Consider the following 7,719-nt stretch of genomic DNA (forward strand, 5'->3'; position numbering starts at 1 on the left):
TGAAAATGGACGTCTTTTAAGTGTAACTTCCTTGTGAAACTACAATAAGACAATATGACAAGAGGCGTTCAGTTTATAATGCAACCCTTGTATTACATTTAATTGTGTTAGCATCAAAGCCTCGTTACATGTTGGATGTCCCTCGGAAATCAAGTTATGTTTTACAGCCTACAATTGAATTGTGTACATTTGTGAATAAAGCATTTGCCAGTCATAATCAAAGATAAAGATTTATGGCTTACCTCATGTTGAAGTTATTTCAACTCTTAATATTAGTGCAAGCTCTTAGAAAAGGAAATGGGAACACGATTAAAAATTTGTGCGACTGCAGAAATGGGATAATGACATGTAATAAAACAGTGCCATTTGAGATTCCAATGGGGATTTCAACTGTGTTTGTAAAAGATTGGCAATGCACCTTGCCAGAGTTTGTATTTGAAGGATCTGGTTGGCAGTATGTTACATACCTAGATATTTCAACCTCGTCAGTTGATGTCCTTGACGTGAATGTGAAAAATGGAACGTTCGCTAATTTACGAAACCTAAAGCATCTCGGGCTGCATTTCGACTGTTTTTTTGCTTATGATGAGAAAACAAGTAAAACAGGTTTTTATGGTCTTGACAACCTGAAGGTGTTGGATCTTTCAAACAACCCAAGATTTGATTTTAATGTTTTAAACTCTTTATTCATGGACAACAAAAACTTTCCACATATCGATACCCTTAAACTTAACAGGTTCAGTACTGTAGGATATACTCCACTATCGATTTCAAAGACTTTTCAGGATTCATTAGCCGTCAGAAGTGTCAAACATCTAGAAGCGTGTGAAAACTATATATATGAAATAAACGCTAAGCCTGAAAGCAAAATATGCTCCTCTCTTGTAAGTGTGAAAGTACGGGACAGTACTGTGCGAAAATATGTTTTCAACAAAACTAGTCTACAACCATGTTTGTCTTGGAAGTTGCTAGACATTTCTGGATTGAAAACAATACCGGGAAATAAGATCCACGAGAAGAACTTAACTCTTACATCGACATTTAAGACATTATCAAATGTATTTAAATCCAATCAATGGAATATGAATAGTTTAAGTGGATGCGAACTCAACATAATCATTAAGAATAGTTTGTGGGTAGCCATGAATCAGCTAAAAGGCCTACGTACATTTCTACTTGATAGGGTAAATACAAATAATTTTGTTCTACCTCCGTGTATTTTGAACATAAAAACACCGGCTCCTCTTGATCTATCATGGAGTAATATATCAATACAACAGAATAATGCAAAACATCTTGATTTCCGTTTGAATATAGACGTCAGGTCCAACATCTCAACCGTTCGTGCCAGTTTTAACAACATTGAATATTTGGGATGTCGCGTGTTTATAGCCTTCCCAACAATACGCAACATGAATTTATCGAATAACAATCTCTTCAAGATGGCAACACACGCCAAACATGAGTTCACGCAAATATTCATACATTTGAATATTCTTACAACTCTTGATTTATCCTCTAACCAATTGACTTATGTACCAAGTTCAATGTTTAGTAGCAACGTCTTTCTTACTTTCCTATATTTAAATAATAACAAATTGACAGAGTTTTATCAAGACTCGTCGTTGGACAACCTAGAATACATTGACCTTAGTGATAATGCAATAACACACTTAAATAAAAGGAGTATGGACTGGTTGGAAAATACAATTAGTAGACGAAAAACATTTGGCAATTTTACACTGAATCTAGACGGCAATCGGTTTATATGCAACTGTGACAGCTTAACATTTTTAAGGTGGTTTCTTTATTCCGAGTATATCTCCAAAACCGATGGCAAAAACAAATGTCACTGGAAAGGTAAATACTTTGAGATTGATTCAAAAACCTACGCAGAAGTCGAAAAAGACTGCACGTGGGCTCAGAGAACAAAACAGACGGTCATTGTATGTACTGCGTCCGTTGTTGCTTTTATAGCCGTTACTGCAGCTGCATACGTTTCATCAAAACATCTCAATAAACGCATAACTCGCCGAAGGAAAATAAGATCCGTTTTAAAAGAACTCCAAGAGGATGAGTTTGAATTCCACTTCCTTGCTTTTATTTTGCAATCTGAGGATGACTTTCAAAAGGATAAAACACTCTTGTTTCAGTTTAAACAAAACCTCGAAGATTCATTTGGTCTTCATCGGAAACTGATCTGTACAACGGATCCTTATTTGTCCGTAGGACGAAGTCTTCTGAGAGAAGCATTTCAGCACATTACAAATTCGGCTGTTGTCCTTGCTGCAGTTACTGAGCAGTTTTGCCAATGCGAAATCTGCCACCAGATTATGGAAGTTGTCTTTCACGAAGCCAAACCTGTCGTGCTTGTGTTTTTCCAAACTGTAAGTGAGGACCAATTGTCATCCCCGATACGAGAACTTGCAAAACGAGCCTTTAAAGTAAATATCACCGATCTTGATGGAAGTATAAACGTATCACCCCCAATCCAACGAGTGAATGAAATAATATTAGAAAGTGCTTATAAATCAAAACCTGGATAGTTATGTTTTAATGTTTGTATTATGTGAAGCTGTTTTGAATGCAATGGTACCGCCAACATTGTTTATTTTTTAAATCTGTTTAATCTGTTAATGACATGTTTGATTGATCTATCCTCTGTTTCCTTGGATTTTTTTTCCTGTTTTGAATAAAATGCGAAAAAAGAAATTTTGTTTCGACACTGGTATCTTTCAAGTCATGCAAAAAGTATGAAACACCTTTCTTACGGACATTTCTAATGATTATCTTTTGCAATAAATATAACATATTCATAGACACAGTAGGCCCCAGATTCGACCAACCCAGATGAGCCCTAGGTGATGATTTAACCCATTGTCTTTAATCAGTTACCAATTCCATATATTTATAAGCTCTTTGTCTTTTAATTTCGAAACACAATAATCATTAGTTTCGTTGAGACTGTACATGTTATTATATTTGTTGATCTGTTTATATTTAGAAATACTAAAACCCCAGGGTTTGCCAACCTTATCCCGCTGGGCATAGTTTTAGAAAAATATGGTAGAGAACATGTATAATATAACGTGACTGATGAGTCATAACAAAAATGTGATTCTATGTCAATCGATCAAAGACAAAACGAAAGTTGTTTTCTATTTTATGCGATGGTGACCATGTTGTTTATGTACCGGATTGATGTTGTGGAAACTTGAATGTGTTACAACGGTAGTCATGCATTGAATTTATTCATCTTGGTTTTCGATCAAAACTTGTATAAGCGTCCTAGTCTAATATATTGAGACCAAACTTCGTATATAACTAGAACTTAACGAGTCCTATGTGTCGCCTGATGAATTATTTACTGCCGACATTATAGCTGTTAGATTGGCATTTTATTCATTTATTTACAATTATGTGGCATTTGAACTGAAGGTAACAACGTAAGGCCGGACAAAAATTAACAGCAAAATTAATAAAGGGCAATAACTATAAAAATATGGAAGCAAGAGTTACTGTTATTGTGCACTGCACTTGCTCACCATGAGATCAATCTACATATTTACTTTCAAGTTGAAAACTTATATTCTACAAGATATGCCCCGGACAAAACTTTAAACATGAAAATTAACAAAGGGCAATAACTCTAAAAATATGTAAGCAAGAGTAACAGTCCTTGTGCACTGCACTTGCCCTCAAAAAGATCAAGCTACATATGAAATTTCAAGTTGATACCATTAATAGTTTACGAGATATGCCCCGGACAAGTGAAAACAGGATGCGGACGCCAACAAAGGGCAATAACTCTAAAAATATGGAAGCAAGAGTTCTTGTGCACTGCACTTGCCCTCAATGAGATCTCTCTAGCTATGAAGTTTCAAGTTAATACCTCTTATATTCTGCCAAGATATGCCCCGGACAAAACTTTAAGCATGAAAATTAACAAAGTGCAATTGCTCTAAAACTTAGAAAGCAAGAGTTACTGTTTTTGTGCATTGCACTTGCCCTCCAAGAGAACAATCTACATATTAAGTTTCAAGTTGAAACTTTTAAATTCTACAAGATATGCCCCGACAAAACTTAAAGCATGAAAATTAACAAAGGGCAATAACTCTAAAAATATGAAAGCAAGAGTAACAGTTCTTGTGCACTGCACTTGCCCTTAATAAGATCAATCTACATAATATGAAATTTCAAGTTTATACCACTAACAGTTTACGAGATATGCCCCGGACAAGTGAAAACGGAACGTGTGAGCGAACAAAGGGCACTAACTATGAATATGGAAGCAAGAGTAACGGTTCTTGTGCACTGCACTTGCCCTCAAAGAGATCTATCTACATATGAAGTTTCAAGTTGATAACTTATATTCCACCAGATATGCCCCGGACAAAACTATAAGCATGAAAATTAAAAAGGGCAATAACTCTAAAAATATGGACGCAAGAGTAACAGTTCTTGTGCAATGCACTTGCCCTCAATAAGATCAATCTCCATATGCAATTTCAAGTTGATACCATTAATAGTTTACGAGATATGCCCCAGCGAAAACGGGACGAGGACGCGAACAAAGGGCAATAACTCTAAAAATATGGAAGCAAGTTACGGTTTCTGTGCACTGCACTTGCCCTCCATTAGATCTATCTACATATTAAGTTTCCAGTTGAAAACTCTTATATTCTTCCAAGATATGCCCCGGACAAAACGCATGAAAATTAACAAAGGGCAATAACTCTAAAAAATATGGAAGCAAGAGTAACAGTTCTTGTGCATTGCACTTGCCCTCAATAAGATCAATCTACATATGAAATTTCAAGTTGATACCACTAATATTTACGAGATATGACACAGACAAGTAAACGGGACGCGGACGCGAACAAAGGGCAATTACTCTAAAATTATGGAAGCAGGAGGTACGGTTCTTGTGCACTGCACTTGCCCTCAATGAGATCTATCTACATATTAAGTTTCAAGTTGAAAACTCTTCTATTCTACAAGATATGCCCCGACAAAATGCATGAAAATTAACAAAGATCAATTACTCTAAAAATATGGAAGCAGGAGTAACAGTTCTTGTGCATTGTACTTGCCCTCAATAAGATCAATCAACATATGAAATTTCAAGTTTATACCACTAATGGTTTAAGAGATATGCCCCGAACAAGTGAAAACGGGACGTGGACGCCAAAAAAGGGTAATAACTCTAAAAATACGGAAGCAAGAGTTGCGGTTCTTGTGCACTGCACTTGCCCTCAAAGAGATCTATCTACATATGAAGTTTCAAGTTGATAACTTATATTCTACCAGATATGCCCCGGACAAACTTATAAGCATGAATATTAAAAAAGGGCAATAACTCTAAAAATATGGCAGCAAGATTAACAGTTCTTGTGCACTGCACTTGCCCTCAATGAAATCAATCTACATATGAAATTTCAAGTTGATACCACTAATAGTTTACGAGATATGCCCCAGCCAAGTGAAAACGGACGCGAACGCGAACAAAGGGCAATAACTCTAAAAATATGGAAGCAAGAGTTACGGTTCTTGAGCACTGCACTTTCCCTCCATGAAGTCTATCTACATATTAAGTTTCAAGTTGAAAACTCTTATATTCTACAAGAAATGCCCAGACAAAATGCATGAAAATTAAAAAAGGCAATTTCTCTAAAAATATGGAAGCAAGAGTAACAGTTCTTGTGCACTGCACTTGCCCTCAATGAGATCTATCTACAAGTGAAAACGGGATGCGACCGCCACCGCCTCCGACAAAAGTAACCTCTTATATGTCGCCTAATTAGGCGACACAAAAAGTGTTGACTAAGGCCTTTGATGGGATTGCATTTGAGGCCACTCCGGGCAAGGTCACTATTTCTTAACAGAAATATGGTTGAAACAATTACTTGATTTAGAGGTGACCAGACTTTGTATGTAGGAAGACATTATGAAGACCTTTCATTGGATTGCATTTGGGGCACTAGGTTTAAGGCAAGATGACTGCTACTAAAAAAGAAGACTTAAAAGTGAATCACGCAACCAAGGCTCAAGTTCTTCTGCCAATCAATGGAAATCTGGTCTCTTCGCATTGCGGTGTTTCTTATTATTCTTATTTTGTTACTGGGACAATGACTTGGGAAAAACTTACTTTTCTTCATAACTCTATTATTATATTTTTAAGTTATTGACTTCACACATTTTGACTGTGTTGAGGAGAAATGCTAGGCATAAGAATGTATGGAATTTTTGTTCGCTCATTTTTTCCCGTTGCACGGCATAAGTCATCCTTCAACAATTGCTTCAAGTGACATCTAACCCTAAAACCGCTGGCCATTTTCGATGAAACTTCACTGGGATGTTCCTTGGATGGTGCCCTTTCATAATTGTTCTTTTAAATGAACATGCAGAACTCGAGGTGCCATGGCAACCGAAAGGAAAAATCTTGAAAAATAATGTCAAGGTTGTTGGTGCCTAAAATTGTCTAGTGATCCTCTACCAAGTTATTTCAAATTACACCCCTGGGGTCAAAACTGACACTACCCCTGGGGAACACAAGTTTCTTACATACTTATATTGGAAAATCTTGTCAGAAACGGCTAGGTCCAGACCCTTGATATATTGTATTTAGCATTATAATTAGTTCTCTCTCAATGTTGTTCAAATTATGCCCCCCTGGGGACAAAGCTGGTCACACCCTGGGGTTCACAAGTTTCCTATAGACTTGAATTTTTTTTTTGTCTGAAACCGAAGCTTGAGCAAAGACGTTTTGAACTTGTGTTCAGTTTTGAAAACAAATATCAAGTGTTGTGCTTGTATGACCTTGACTGAACTTTTGACATTCTTTATTATTTCTGTAGCTACAGCAATGAAAACTAGACCATTTGTGTAATTTGCAAACAAATACCTGTATCAACACTGTCCTCGGATGAACTTTACTGTGACCTTTTGACCTACGTTAAAAAAGATTGAAGCGACAGCAATGAAATTTGGACCATGCGTACAGTTTTGAAAACAAATATCAATGCTGTGTTTGAATGACCACTACAACATTTGACAATACTTAGTTTGGTCCCAAGTTGTATTGTCTTAAACTAATTGTATTGTCAATCATTCATTCTTATAAAAAAACAAAGGTTTGAAACTCTCGCTCAGGTGAGCGAATTAGGACCATCATGGCCTTCTTGTTTATACTTAGTATGTCCTCTTTGCTTTGCACATGTATGTCGCCTGTATATATGCTTCGGCCTCAGGTCCTCAAATTTGGTAAGTTTGTTGGTTATGACCCCTATTTATTCTGAAGTCAGTAGGTCAAAAGTCATGATCTTTGTGTCAACATCGTAAATTGGATGGTCATGACCAACAGATGACCCCTATTGATTTTGAGGTCGAAGGTCACAGTCGAAGGACTTTGATTATGACAAACAGAGGACTCGTATTGGTGTTAAGGTCAGCTCAGTTGTGGTGACCTTAGATACAAAAAGCTTGTTTGATTGATAGCTAGGGTATGCTTTGGCCTATGGTCCTTAAAACTGAAAGGGTGGTTTGTCATCTCCACCAGATGACCCCTATTGATGTTTTGGTCAGCACGACAAACGTCTAGGTAACTGACCTCGAACACAAGGGTTGGCCATGACCATACTACGTAAAATTATCATAAATCTGACTAACTTAATAAACAATATAAATTGTATTAAAACATTGAACATTTAACTAGATGAG

Source organism: Mya arenaria, chromosome 14 (genome assembly GCF_026914265.1).
Source record: "Mya arenaria isolate MELC-2E11 chromosome 14, ASM2691426v1".
NCBI classification, from domain to species: Eukaryota; Metazoa; Mollusca; class Bivalvia; order Myida; family Myidae; genus Mya; species Mya arenaria.